This window comes from Protopterus annectens, chromosome 4.part0, assembly GCF_019279795.1.
Source record: "Protopterus annectens isolate FY-2018-M chromosome 4.part0, PAN1.0, whole genome shotgun sequence".
In the NCBI taxonomy this organism is placed as follows: Eukaryota; Metazoa; Chordata; order Ceratodontiformes; family Protopteridae; genus Protopterus; species Protopterus annectens.
In genome coordinates this window covers 1,471,816,975-1,471,832,752 of record NC_056733.1, presented here as the reverse complement: position 1 = coordinate 1,471,832,752, position 15,778 = coordinate 1,471,816,975, and positions in this window count along the sequence as shown.

Genomic DNA, 15,778 nt, shown 5'->3' with positions numbered 1-15,778 from the left:
GGTGGAGGTACTAGAGAATGAAGAGGTACTGGGGGAGGAAGAGGCCAGTGACTGTTGGGATGTGGAGGTAGGATGGTTAGTGAAAGAGATAGTTAGTCTGGCAATGGAATCAATGAAGAAAGAGTTGAACTGTGTAGTTAGGTCAATGTTGGCAGCATTTGGGTCAGGGTTTTCTTTTTTACAAGGAATAAGAAGAGAGGAGATTCCATCCCAGAATGTTTTGGGGTTTGTATTGTGATTTTTTTGTAGAGTAGAAAAATAAGATTTCCGGTCTGAAGTAATACGTTTTTTTACTTTATTATGCAATAGTTTGTGTTCAGTAAGGGTGGTAGCAGTTTTGTTTTCCTGGTAGCATTTCCAAGCTTTGTCTCAGAGAATCATAATGCCTAAGGTATCTTTAGTTAACCATGGGACGGATTTGTATATATGTGTAAATATATATATATATATATATATATATATATATATATATATATATATATATGTGTGTGTGTGTGTGTGTGTGTGCGTGTGTGTGTGTATATATATATATATATATATATGTGTGTGTGTGTGTGTGTGTGTGTGTATATATATATATATATATATATATGTATATATATCTATATGTGTGTGTGTGTGTGTGTGTGTGTGTGTGTGTGTGTGTGTGTATAGAGGTTCCCTGTGAAAGGTTCAGTGCGTGTTTGGTTGACAGCTGTTTAGTTGACCATTTATCTGTCTGAGGGTTTGGGGAATATGGTCTTACCCCACGTTTGTACAATCTCAGAGATAGTATATATAATTAGCTGGGTGTGTGGGAGCACAGCCCACCATATTGGAGTGCGGGCATGGCTTTACTTCTCTGCATAAAAAACAATCTTTTTATTTGTTTTTTTTAACTTTTTACCTTTAAATTTTGCATGCACTGAGGCTATTTCTGGGCACATGCTTAGTTGCATATCTATGTTGACATTTTCCTTGTTCCTCCATTGATATTTTGCATGTCGATGTTTGGTGTGTTCAAACTTTAGTAATGCACACTCACATATGTTATTGAGACACTGAGATCAATGTTTTACACATTTCTTTTTCTATTTTCAAATCTTATTCATTGTTTAAGTGAAGGCATATTCTAGTTATTGCCTGTTTAAGCTCAGGGTTTCAAAGTAATTGCTAAAAGTCATAGCTAGCAGGATTATCAATATTATGGGGAGTGCAAGTTGGTGTTTGACTGGCAGTAATGCCTCCCCCCTTACAAATTTATACCATATTCTGGACTGTCCACCACATTCAGTAATACACTTGTTTAAGTTTTGTAGACGTTCACAATGCAGTTGACAATGTTGTCTTTTTCTTTTTGCTCTCTCTAGTATTTGGAATTTTCCTTTGCTTGTATTTGTTGTCTGTAATATTCAGGCATAGGTAACCCGTAGTACCCAATGCCGAAGGGTGGCATTTTACCAATTTTATCTGATACTATTTTGGGGATCAGCATGAGGTGGTATCTTTGTAAGTGGCAATATAGATGGATATTTTTTCTGTTCCTTATATTATTTGCAGTGTACTTCTCTGGAGCCTTCATGATTACAGTCTTTATTAGTAGGACCTTACTGTATTTTTTTGGTTCATATGGGCTTTATTATTGGTTCATCATGTTTTATTTTTTTGTTCCAGTACTCCTCTGACTATGAATCCTTCCTACTGGCCATTCTACAGCCCACTCATTCCCCCAGAGATGAGGTCCTTGTAACCAATTTGTTTTCTAGGGCCAAGGGTCTTGTTCTTGGGGTCGGTGCAATCTTGCACACTGGGGATCAGTGTTTTTGTCTTAAAATCTAACATTTCCCTCTGTGTCCTCCCTTACCATTTGTGTGCAATAGCCATAGTCTCAGACTGTCACTCACTTTTGTGAGTGGCATAAGCCTTAAGCTTGGAAACATCTCCACCTCTATGGGAACAAATGCTACAGCAGGCCATTCAGTCTCCACCAATGAACTCATATGGTAGAAATACATCACATCATCCCCCCTCCTATGAGAAGAATATAGGCAGAACCCATTCATTTTCCCTCCCATATAGCTGACTCCTTAACCAGTGAGGTTCCTAATTGAACCACAGCATTCTGGGCTATAGTCAGGGCTAGATATTCTGTACCATGCAGCTAACATTAATTAGATATCATATCTGAGGATTTTTTTATATCATTTTTCAAGCATATTTTGTGTATTCCTTTTTTAACACCTCTATTAAATTATCATGTAAGGCATAGGTGTTCATACATTTAACAGAAAACAAAACATATTAACATGCCATGTTCACACAATATACATTATATATATGTTTTCATTCTTTTTAACAATTATCCATTCCAACATTACATAAACTTCTCAGTTCCCATTTTCCCTTAAACCCCATTCTTCCTCCTCCTAGACATTGTTCTGCATGTTTTGTTCTCACAAAATCCATTTAATTTTACTTAATTTAATTTTTATGTTAGTGTTTCCAAAGATAACATGTCAAGTTTTTTTTTGTCCTTTAAAATATTACATTACAGTTAGTTTAGATTTTTGCTTCCCAGTATCTAGTAATTGCTTTTCTGGCAGTCAGTAGCATTACACTTTGTAAGATCTTCCTGTGTAAATGCAAATCATATTCTGTCTTCCAACCCAAAAGAATAATTTCCTTACTGATATCCATTTGCTCCTCCAACATTTACGACCAAGTACTCTGAAGAGAAGCTTTAATATCTGCCAACTCATTACCCTCCCAAAAGATGTGTTCCCAGTTACCTCTTTCTTTTCCATCATTCCTCCAGCATTTGCTATCTAACTGAGGAAAAATTATCTGAAGTCTCCTTGGGGGACAATAAACCTATGCAAAAAAATTCCAAATAAAAATATAGTTGTAGACAACTACAAATAGATGTGTATTTATTTATATCATATAGCAGAAGTTTACATTTTTGTACTTACACATTTTCTTCAAACATTTCTATTTTCTGTGTATGATAACTAGTATTTAATTTGTCAATTAAAACCTCAAAAAATCCTGGAGCAAGTCTTCACACTTAGAACGAAGGCACATGTGCAGTACCTTTACTGTCATGTAAACAGTATTAAATAAAAAATGTTCTCTGTTTATATCCTCACGGACACAGCCCCTCTTGTAGACTGATGTTAGAAGTAGATGTAACTTCACTTTAGTTTACACATCCAATATAACTTTAGGGAACAGAGAAGCAAAAGTTAAAGAAACCAGTTTCACAGTATACATTGTTAAACAGTATTTAGAGATGATATTTTAACAAATAATGATTCAGCTTCACTAGTCATTATATCTGTAAGATACTCTATATAATGCATCATAAATAAGTTAGTTTGTACTAAATTTTACAACTGAGCAATATTTAATACTTTGGTTCTGGTCTAAAATTCAAAAAGCCAGTTTGTTCAGCTTTAGTTCATTTAGTTCCAGCTGTTGAAACTCATGTTATTCACTGAATCTGTTGAAAACCAGATTGTTGAAATACAAAAATCTGGACTATTTTCATTTCAAATTGGCAGGCAACATTTGTCAGTAAATAGGTGATTTTGCAGGTGGCAAGCCTTTTTGTACCCCCCCCCCCCATTTGGTTATTGTAATGCTCACACCCATTGATATCTACTTACACCTAGTATGAAGTCAAACTATTAAAAAGAAAGGACAACTCTATATATGGGATTATTCCCTACTAACTTTCATAGAACATTTCAGTATTCACTTGTGATACTCAAATTAGCAGATTCTCCAGTAAGAGGAAAATGATTTTATGCTTGTTGATAAATTACTCTCTAATAAATACTACATCCTGTGCTTTGTCTACTTTGAATTTATTATAGAAACCTTAGTTTTAGGCATGTAGTTTAATTGACTGCTGTTTATAAGCACAGAATGACACGATAAAGGATAACCACTCTTGTGCATCACTCTACATGTTTTTCTGACTGTTGGCATCACAGTTCTATGATGGAACAGAGAGAACTTCAAATGGCTAAAAGTGACACTTGAAGTGCTTATTTATGCAATTGACAGTCCCTTTTCTCACTTAATATCAGGCAGTTATTGTTACTACCTATGCTGCTTGTTTTTCCTCCAACTTAGTCAACATTAATATGAAATCTGTGTATTAATTTATCTGCTACAGGCTTGCCCAGTGGTGGTAACAGTATGGAAGGACTACATTCCACCTTCTTTGGAGCACATCAGTGCTACAGGGAATGGCATGGGGTTGAGATTAAGAATGCATGGATCTATTCTGCAAGCAACATGTGATCTGTGTGTAACAACTTATTCTATTCTCATATTCTCAGGAATCTCACTCACGGTGGTTACATTGCTGGACATTAGAACTCCTTGAAAGTCACCCAGTTTTAATGCTGACCATACAACAGCATAACATGATGCTACTCTTTCAGCTTTTGTTTGTATTCAATTATTTTTTGTTACGACTCCAGAACAGCAAATGGCAGCAGATAATTGGGGAAAGTGAACAAGGATCATGTGAGATGAAGCTGCAACATGTGAGACCAAGTTATAATATGTTATAAAATGTAGGCAATGACATATGGTAACCAAAGGCCTAATTAACACTTGTCTTCTTTCTGCTTATTTAATGCTTGAGACTTTGAGGTTTTCCCTGCTAAGCTGCAGTGCTGCATCAGTTCTCCTCTAAGAACTAATTTGACGGATGCAGCCCTTCAGAAACATGACCTGTACAGTCTAGCCACCTATTGAAGAGAAACGTATTTGATTATTTTGTTAAAGACATGTATATGAAATATTCTTGAAGAAAGATCAAGGTCATTCAGGGATGGGGTTGGTGGGGAAAGAACTCATATACTACAGTAAAATGTGCTATTTTCCCAGAAGTAGTCAAGGGATGAAAGTCATGTATCACTACATGTGAGTGAAGACTAGAAGGAAGGAGAGGGACACATAAAGCCTAAAGTTTGTGGACAAGTATTAGTAAGTATGGCCAGGAGAAGGGGCTTGGAAGGGAAACAACACACCTGGTATATAGATGAAGGTATCTTTCATGGAACCACCATCATGCTATTTAATCTGCCACCAGTAGAGTGACTCATGGTGACAAACACTTGAGCAGTTGAAGAATGACCTGGTCTCCTCCTGTGTTTTGGCTGGAGCTATGAATCAGACTTATAAGATGGCTAATAATGATTACTGTGGGTTGTGATGACTGGATATTAGCTGCAGTTAGGCTGTAAAATTAAGTATGAGAATGTTAGTAAAGTACTCTTAGTAGATCCTGAAAAATAAAAACAAACCTAATGAGGTTCTACTGCATTTATTCTTCATGTCATGAGCACTTGGAGAAATATAGCTGAGCACCAACCTTGTTCAGTTACGTATGTTCCTGCTGGACAGGGAATGCATTCAAAGCAACATTTGAAATAACCTTTTGTCTTTCTTTGATGTCCTTTAGTGCAGTTCTCTGAACACACTGATTTATGATTCTGTGGAAAAATATTGTAAGTTGTGAAATCTGAGAAGTTACAGTTCTGTAGAAAAACAAATGGTAAGTTGTATGCATACTGACAACTAACAACTGACAGGTATTTTTCCACATTAACAGTTCTGATTACAATTTATCATGATAATTCATAGGTTATAAAAATGCATATAATTTTACAATGGTACCATCACAAGAAACTAAAACTCCTTTATATAGTAGCATATCTCAGTCAAAAGATTAAAAAACCCTGCTTCTTTAAATTTAGTAATTAGTAAAACCTTATACAACATTGTGTAATTAGTCCACCTGATAACTAAAAAATAAGATAAAAAATAAAATCAGCACATGGAACTGTGATACCTCCTTATGTCTATGAATTATCTTATGAACCATTTGAAAATTGCACACGGTCTGTATTTATTAACTAATTAGATAAATCATTGAGATATCTTCAGTATTAGATTATTAGATTTGCAGAAACAAACTGATACTATTAAAAGAGAATAAAATTAATTCAGCTTGGAATTAAAAGAAATGTAAGCTCTTCAATGCAGAAACATTTTAAAGCATGTGAACCTCCGAAAAGTTAACATCACCACGTAGATTTCAAAGCTTAATGCATTACTTACTTGAAATATATTTGATCTATATGTATATATATATATATATATATATATATATATATATATGTGTGTGTGTGTGTGTGTGTGTGTGTGTGTGTGTGTGTGTGTGTGCGTGTGTGTATCTAGTTATATAGAGTTGTCACCACAGCTGGTGGTCTACCTTGCTGTCTTTGGATATTTTATAAATATATGTATGTGTGTGTGTGTGTGTGTGTGTGTGTGTGTGTGTGTGTGTGTGTGTGTGTGTGTGTGTGTGTGTGTGTGTGTGTGTGTGTGTGCGTGTGTGTATCTAGTTATATAGAGTTGTCACCACAGCTGGTGGTCTACCTTGCTGTCTTTGGATATTTTATAAATATATATATGTGTGTGTGTGTGTGTGTGTGTGTGTGTGTGTGTGTGTGTGTGGGTGTGTGTGTGGGTGTGTGTGTGGGTTCAGAATATCTAAGGTTTAAAACTTTGAATGTCATATGGTCGAGACCATATGATCAAAGTTTTAAAACTTCGAACGTTCTGAACGGAGATCTCAGTACAGCGTGGAACAGGAGATTTTCTCTTTTCCTCTCTGTAGTGAGATCTCGGAGTTGGTATATTTAAATAGAAGGGGGTGTGGGGAGTGCTGGGGGGCTCGGCCATAATTTAATATAATTTATATATATATATATATGTATATATATATATATATACTTTTTCTTTTGGCTGCTCATGTTAAAGGTCGTCACAGCAGACTACCTGTTTCCATTTCTTCCTGTACCACTGTACCTTGCTCTGTGCTCTGTCACACCAACCACCTGCAAGTCCTCTCTCACCACATCCATAAACCTTATATTAGGCCTTCCTCCTTTCCTCTACCCCTCTCCCACTAGGGCAACATATATCCTAGAGCTGGTTCTCACAAATATGCGAGAGCATTACATTCCCACCCTCACCCTACCCCGTGTGATACCCTCACTGGTAAGATCAGATCACAAAGAAATCTCCCTTGAAATAAAGGTAAAACTAGTACCCCCACCTAACCCAAAAAACATTAAGAACTTCTATAAGGTAAACTACCCATATTAAGGGATGCAATAGCTAGTTTCCAAGCTCCCCCAAATCCAGAAGACACAGAAACCTTTGCAGAGGTGTGCACAAAAGTCCTGCCTGACCATATAAACAACTGTATACAAACAGAAGTACTACACCAAAATAAATGCAGGTCAAACTGCAAAAACAAGCCACCTTGGTGGACTCCTTGTATTAACAGGCTGTACAACAAAAGAAAGAAAATCCTGTCAAGACGTAAGAGGGAATGTGCACAACAGGGGGAAAAGTCCCTCATTGGTCTAACTGAGTGAATCAAGGAACTAGTCAAGTCTCCGATAGAAGACTTTGAGGTAAAAATAGCCTACAAAGCTAAGCATGGCATTTTTCCATTATGCCCGCAATCTTAAGAGCAGCATTCAACAATGTGCAGAATTAGTTCTAGATGGCATCACCTGCACTCAGCCAGAAGATATATCAAATCTGCTGGCCAACAAATTCAGCTCAAATTTCACATCCCCATCACCCGCAGTTCTTCTCCAGGAAATTTTCTCCACCAATCCACCACCAATTATCACCAAAGAACGGGTTGCCACTGTGCTCACTAAAGCTAAAATCATGGCTTCAATGGGGCCCGATGATATACCAGCTTAAATCAGGAATTATCAGACCCATTAAGATCTTTATTTGACCACAGCCTCCAGACTGGCTTTGTCCCAATAGACTGGAGTACAGCAACAGTCATCCCTCTTCATAAAGAGAGACCAACTACTGAAATTGGAAATTACAGACCCATAAGTTTGACTACTCTTATATGTAAAGTCATGGAAATAATAATCACGGAAATGATAAATAATGACATAGGAAGCCTTCAAACGCTGGACCCAACCCAATTCATCTTTGTCTAGGGCAGGTCATGCCTTTTGAATTTGGTGGATTTCTTTGAGAAAGTCACTAAGGCCATAGATGAGGGTAAAATAATACCTACTGCAGATCAGTTTGTATATTGAACCTAGTCAGCTACTGCAGCTAGACAGCACATGCACATAGGTTACTGAGCACATGTGCGTAGTCAGTCAGTGTGAATGCAAGCTTGAAAGGACATCCACGTGTGTGTGTTAGAAGTAACAAGTCAGTCAGTAAGCATATGAAGTACAAAGTATATGTACAAGTTACAGCTCCTGAAGTCTGTATGCATAATAAATGACTTGAATGCATACCCAGCCTCAGTTTCTTATTTGACTACATGAGACATGTGTCATGGTGTCAGAATGGAATCTGAAGTTGAAGCAGATCGCAAATGACGTGGCATGCAGTAAGAAGTGTAGTAATATCCAGGAGTGAACTTGCAAACAGGACAGTGGTTATTCAGAGTTACTTAAATTAATTTCAAAGGATTTTCCATCACCAAACATGCAGTAGCATTCAAAGTATTCAAAATAATTTCTGAAATGTTTAAAATGTCTGAGATAGCGGTATAATATTTGAAGTGTTTGAAATAATCTCCGAAGTTGTATGACTTTTTCCCAGTAACTAAGACTTTTCAATGTGTGAGGCATTTGCAGTATTAAAGTAAAGCTTTTTCAGAGTGGTTGTTGTGCACTTGAGCAAAATTACAGGTACCAGGTCTATACTTATGCTTAAAAAAAATTGTTGTTATGGCAGAGGGATTTTTCAGACCTGTATCTCTAGTGTTTGATAATAATATTACTGAGAATTGGCAAGCGTTTGGCAAGAATATGATATTTTCATGCAGGTTGCATTTTTACAAATGTACAAGAGCATTTCTACTTCTCAATTTAGCTGGATCAGAGACCATTGAGCAGGAATGTTCATTTGTGTATGCTCCTGCTGTGTATGCAGGTGGGGGGGACCACAATATTGTGATACAGGATAAAACTCGAGAAGACCCTGAGTGCTTAAAACATAAATTTAGGGAAATGTGTGACCCTCAAATGAATACGACAATGGAAAGGCACAAGTTTTATACAAGAAATCAGAAGCCTGGTGAAACTATTGCAGCATGTATTATCGACTTAAGAAATAAAGCAAAAACATATAGATTTGGTGATCTACAAGATGAGTTGATAAAAGACTGTCTTGTATGTGGTGTTAATGATGATGCAGTGAGAAAGATTTTGCTTAAAGAAAGTGAATTAACATTGAGCAAAGCCACTGAGATTTGTCAAATACATGAGATTACAGAAAAGCATATAAATATGCTTACGAATGGGAAAGGCATGTTTGCAGTATCTGCTAGTGTGAATGTTGACAGTATGCAGCAGAAAGTTAAGATGAAAAAGAAATATAAACCAAGAGGCAGTGTCACCCCAACCTCATTGTTAACTGTTGCAACTGTGGAGGCAGTCATGAACATAAATGGGAAAAATGTTTAGCTTTTGGTCAGCAATGTCACAAATGTAAAAAGTGGAATCACTTCAAAAGGCTTTGCAAGTCTAAAGTGTCGCAAACATATATTAAAAGAGTATCTGAAGAAGCAAGTAGATCAGATAGAGACTGCAGTAAACTCACAGAGCTATGAACAGACTTTCTGTGTTGATGGTGTCTCTGTGATCGATGAAACAGATAATGCAATAGACTATCAGTTGTCAGCAAAGAGTAAAATATTTTGTACTGTACAAATTAATGGGAAACCTGTAAAGCTTAAAGTAGACACTGGATCTAAGTGCAATGTTATATCAGCACAAATGTTTGCTAAAGTAAAAGTTGGTGAGAAACTTGATTCAGCAAAGTGTGCAAAACTAGTTGCTTATGGCGGTGAAGAGATTCATAATGATGGTGCTGTAATTCTTTCATGCCATTCTGCTGGAAACAGCTATGACTTGCAGTTTTACATAGTCAAAAGACATGTGCAGTTAGTGTTAGGCCTCAAAAACAGTCTGAGAATGGGACTGATTTCATTTAATAAAGAGGTCCACCATATAAGTCTGAATAGCAACGATAGTTTTACACAGAATATTTTTAGTGACTATGCTGATATTTTCAAAGACCAGCTTGGTAAACTTCCTGTCACATATTCCATGAAGTTACACCATGAAGCAAATCCAGCTGTCAGACAAGAACAGAAGATTCCAGTAGCAATGCAGAGTAAAGTAAAAGCAGAACTGGACAAAATGGTGAAATTAGGTGTCCTTACTCCAGTAGAAAAACCGACTGAATGGGTATCCTCCATGGTCGTAGTTCATAAGAAAAGCTCAGATGATATTCAAAAATGTATTGATCTATGAGACTTAAACAAAGCACATAAGTATCCTCATCATCCAATGCGTATAGTAGAAGAGGTAGCCACTCTCATGCCACATTTCACTGTTTTTTCAATCTTAAATGCAAAAAGCTCCTTTTGGCAAATGTCACTGGATCATGCATTTTCATTGTTAACCACATTCAGTACACCATGTGGTAGATACAGGTTTTTAAGAATGCCATTTGGAATTAATACTGCCAGTGAGGTATTTCAATATGCCTTGGATCAATTTTTTTTCTGGTTATCCATGTGCTGTTATAGTAGACAACATTATTGTTGGAGGCAATGGTGACGACAAAGATGATAGAAAGCTCAGGAAAGTTCTAGACCATGCATGTGAAGTAAATGTTGAACTGAATCCTCAGAAATGTAAATTTAAACTGAAAGAAGTTTCTTAAGTGGGACATTTGTTTACCAATTCTGGCTTACAACCAGATCCATCTAAGCAAACAGCAATTGTTGAAATGCTAGTTCCAGAGAATGTCACATATTTACAATGTCACATGCATGGTCAACTATTTAGGAAAGTTCATCCCAGACATGAATGAGGTTTCTCCACCATTACATGAGCTGACATGCAAAAATTTAAACTGGTCCTGGATGGAGCAACACCAAAGAGTATTTGACATTCTGAAGAAGAAAATTGCCATTCGACCCACATTGACGTATTATGATGTTCACAAAGCTGTAACTCTTTCTTGTGATGCTTCAAGGTATGGCCTTGGTGCAGCATGTCTTCAATAAGGTATAGCAGTTACTTATGCATCAAGAACTTTAACTCAAACAGAGATGCATTTGCACAAATACAAAAAGAACTTTTGGCAGTAGTGTTAGCATGTTCGAAGTTCAATGATTATATTTATGGCAAACGTATCCAAACAGAGACTGATCACCATCTACTAGTGACAATTTTGAAAAGGCCAATACATACAGTCCCAGCTCAGTTGCAATGCATGATGTTAAAACTGCAAAAGTACAATGTACCTTGCTGATGCTTTGTCACGCACACCCAGACAAAGGACAGAGCAGCATAAAAATGACACAGCAGACTTTGAAGTCAAGGAAGTCAAACATTTTTTGTCATGAACGCTTGATGAACTAAAGAGTTACACAGCTTCAGACAATTCTCCAGAAGCTGAAAAACATTATCAGTCAAGGATGGCCAACATACAAACCAGTTTACCACTTGACATTCAGCATTATTTTCCTTACAGAGATGAACTCATAATTGGAGATGGAATCATCATGAAAGGTCCAAAGGTTGTAATTCCTAAAGCCTTACAATAGGAATACATCAAAATGTTGCATCGTGGTCACCCAGGTACTGATTGAACCAAAAAAAGGACAAGAAGCATTGCATTTTGGCCTTTTATGTCCAAAGATATAGAGAAGGAAACTCTACTTCCCAACTTGACATTCAGCACAGTCATTACAAAACTGAAGAGGCATTTTTCTGCCCATGGTAGTCCGCACAAAGTCATGTCTGGCAATGGTGCACAGTTTACTAGTCAGCAGTTCAAGGAATTTGCTGAGTCTTGAAACTTTGTTCATATTACCAGCAGTCCTGAGTAGCCACAAGCCAATGATTTAGCTGAATGTGCAGTTCAGAGTGCAAAGCACTTGGAGAAACCCAAAAGAGATGGCACTGATGTTTTCCTTAACTTACTCAATTTCACAAACATTCCTGGAGACAACTTGCTTGGGTTCACCTGCTCAAAGACTGAAGTCTAGACAGACATGAATAACTCTTCCAATCAGTAAACAATTGCTACTTAGTACCAGGTGCAAAGAATAATAAAGTGCTCAAGGCTCAACTTTCGAGAAAATGTCAGTCACAAAATTGTGCTATAATAAAACCATAAATCCCTTCGACCATTGTTACAAGGAGAAGTTGTAAGAATGCAAACATTCAAAGGTTATGAACATGTAGGAATCATGAAGAACATTTGTGAGGAAACGAGATCTTACATCATACAATCTGAAGGAATGGATTACAGAAGGACTCGTAGACATGTGTTACCTGTCTCAGAACCAGTGCCACAACAAACTGCCTGTGCCAGTGACTCTAATTTCCAGAGTGACTCATCAGCTGTTCAAATTCAAAAGGACAGTGTTACTTTCTTCAAACTATTCTGATGTAAACCCAGATGTTCCAGTATTCAATGAATTCCCAGTTATTGTCCCTGCTGCTACACCCAGTCAGAATTTCTATGTAACTAGATTGGATAGAAATTGCAAACCCAATCCTAAATACACAGCAACGTGGACTTGAAATCAGTTATGTTTTGTTGAAATGCTGAAATAATGTCTAGCTCTTAAATATGCCTTGGTTCTTGTATTTTGCAATGTCAAACAAAATTGAAGAGGGAGGATGTAGATCAGTGTGTGTATTGAACCTAGTCAGCCACTGTAGCTAGACAGCATGTGCATATAAGTTACTGAGCATGTGCGAGATCAGTGACATTTTGTTTAGTCAGTCAGTGGAATGTAAGCTTGAATGTACATGCACGTGTGTCTGTGTGTGTGTGTGCGTGTGTGCGTGTGTGCGTGTGTGTGTGTGTGTGTGTGTGTGTGTGTGTGTGTGTGTGTGTGTGTGTGTGTGTGTGTGTGTGTGTTAGAAGCAACAAGTCAGTCAGTAAGCATATGAAGTACGAAGTATATGTGCAAGTTACAGCTTCTGTAGTGTGTATGTATAATAAATGACTTGAATGCATACCCAGCCTCAGTGGCTCATCTGAATACACAAGACATGTGACACATACCACCTACCTTGAGCTGGCCATGGCATTTGACACAATTCCCTACTCAGGTATCAAAAATAAACTCACAAAATTGGGGATAAATCCCTACATCATCAGACAGATAGCCAATTGGCTCATGGACAGGACACATTTATTTATTTATTATTTTTTTATTTTACATTTGTTGACCGGGATTGTCCGACTGAACTGTAAAGCCCTTTTTCAGCGGAGGCCCGGGGAGAAAAGCTCCAACATATTATACAATTTTCATTATAAAGTAGCATTAAACAACAATGTTACAGGATTATTACAAGGCATTAAGTAGCAATATAATGTTATACAGTGTCAATAATCAGGAGTATAGCATAACTATTTCAAGCTGTATAAAAAGAAATATGTCATTAAGATGTGTATAGTTTTTGGGGTAAGTGGTTACAAAAACTCAGTTTTATCATGATGTAGTTGCATGAAGGCAAGACAATTACAATGGAATGTTTCTCTGAGGCAATTTATAACCAATAACGAAAGTGGCAAACATAGTTAGAAACAATTCCTTTATTTAAACAAAGTGCTTTTTGTCCAATCTAGTACACGAACTTCATCAGATAACATGAAAAGTGAACTGTTACTTTTTAAATAAGCAAGGAGAAGCATCAGCTGACACTTCAAAATTTAAAGCGCCGTACCTTATTTTTAAAAACCTTCATATTAAAAAGCATTTTATGTACTAACATGCTTCTATTGTTAATTAGTTATAATAAATCAAACAGAAATTATTACCAACATAAAACTATATGCAATTCTACATTTAAAACATGCCTTAACAATGGACTAATGAAAGACACATAATACTAGCAGATTACATTAACCAGTCCATTCCAAGCAGCAGCGGCAGATGTCAAACTATTTTACACTCAATTAAATAAGTTACAATATCTACCTACAATTACTAGACATACTAAATACTACTAAAGTCTATTGAATCATGCAGGTTATTCATCAAACTATCTGCGAAGACTTTTTAATTTTAATATGGGCATAATTGAACACATATCATTCAGACCCAGTAAATTATATGCATATAACCGGATCTGCCATAATAATTCCAACCTCTCTAGTTCTACCTCTATTGGTCCCCCTCTTGTATTTGGAATCAATTGATCCAAAATCCAGAACTTAAATGCATGGCTAGGATATTCCAAGAGAATTGTACATTAGACTAGGTAGAAGGTAGGTAAGAGATAGAGTAATCTTGGCTTCAGAGGTAAGGAATTTTTTGTTACAGTAAAGGAGCTCTAGTTTTGAATGAGTCTTTTTGATACAGTTACTAACATGCAAGTCAATTTAAGCTGATTGTTGATGGTTACGCCTAAGAGCTTAGTACTGGATTCTACCTGAACGAATCCAGATCCAGCAAGAAGCTGTTTACTACTGGGTATGTCACATGGCTCAGTGCTGGGACCACTCCTGTTTGGAATATACCTTCCTGAAGTCAAGGCTAATGTGGAAGGCCTCTGGGTGGCAAAGTCTGCAGATGACTGCAAGCTGTGGGCAATCATTTAATCCCCCATTGGTGTAGATACCCCTCAGGGGGTCTAGATCAGACAAAAGATTGGTGCCAGAACCATGGTCTAAAACTAAATGTGAAAAAAATGCATTATTGTACCCTTTGGGAAGTCAAATACCTCTGCAAATTACAATATCAGTCACATCCCTAAGAGTAGACTCATTATGGTGGGCACACACTGCACAGTGGGTATGGTTCCCTGGCATAGGGTGGTCCTCCACTCACTAATCACAGGCAAATGGCAACATTAGCCGTTATGACTAAATCACCTACAGCCATATTTTACACCATCTAGTGGCTAGCCCTGCCACAGCGTGCAGCCTGTGATCCATGCTGTCCTATCCTGAGGATACTGTGCACCACATTATATGCGCAAAGTGGTTGGTCTAACTCTTACCCTGTAGCACACCATGTACAGTCTGTCAGGTCTATATCATTTTGTCAAAAAACCTAATTTAAAATACCTATTTGTCGAATCCTATCCATCAAAACATTAATCCATTAAATGTTCATTTAAGTGAAATTTTTCCCAGAGGACAAAAAAATGCTTGGCCAACCAAGTGAGCATCAGAAAAAATACAAAATTTAAAACCCACCCAGGTGGGAGGCTGCCCCCTCCATACCCTACCTAATTAAATATACTATCTCCAAGATCGCACAACAGTGGTGAAAAGGGCAAATTCCTAATGATGGCCCACTGCTTGTTTTCCCTGGGAAAATTTTCCCTTAAGTTAATAATTGATAGATAGGGTTCAACAAAGTGATATAAACCCCAGTCTATCCTGCTGCTCACAGCACCATTCATTGGCAAGTTTGAGATGGAAACAATCAGCATGTTTTTAGAAGGGGAAAGAACTCCTCAGAGACAGCATGCAAACTCCAAACAGGTACTCATCATGAATCAGGATCAAACCCCATACCTTTTGCATAAGGGGCAATGACCTTAAGCATTATGCCAATTGGTTTGGTTACATATTTTGCTGATTTCTGCACCATGAATTTGCTAGGAAACCAGTTTTGCTGCTGAATACACTTAGGTAGCTTTGCTTATTTCTCTTCCCTGATGTTATT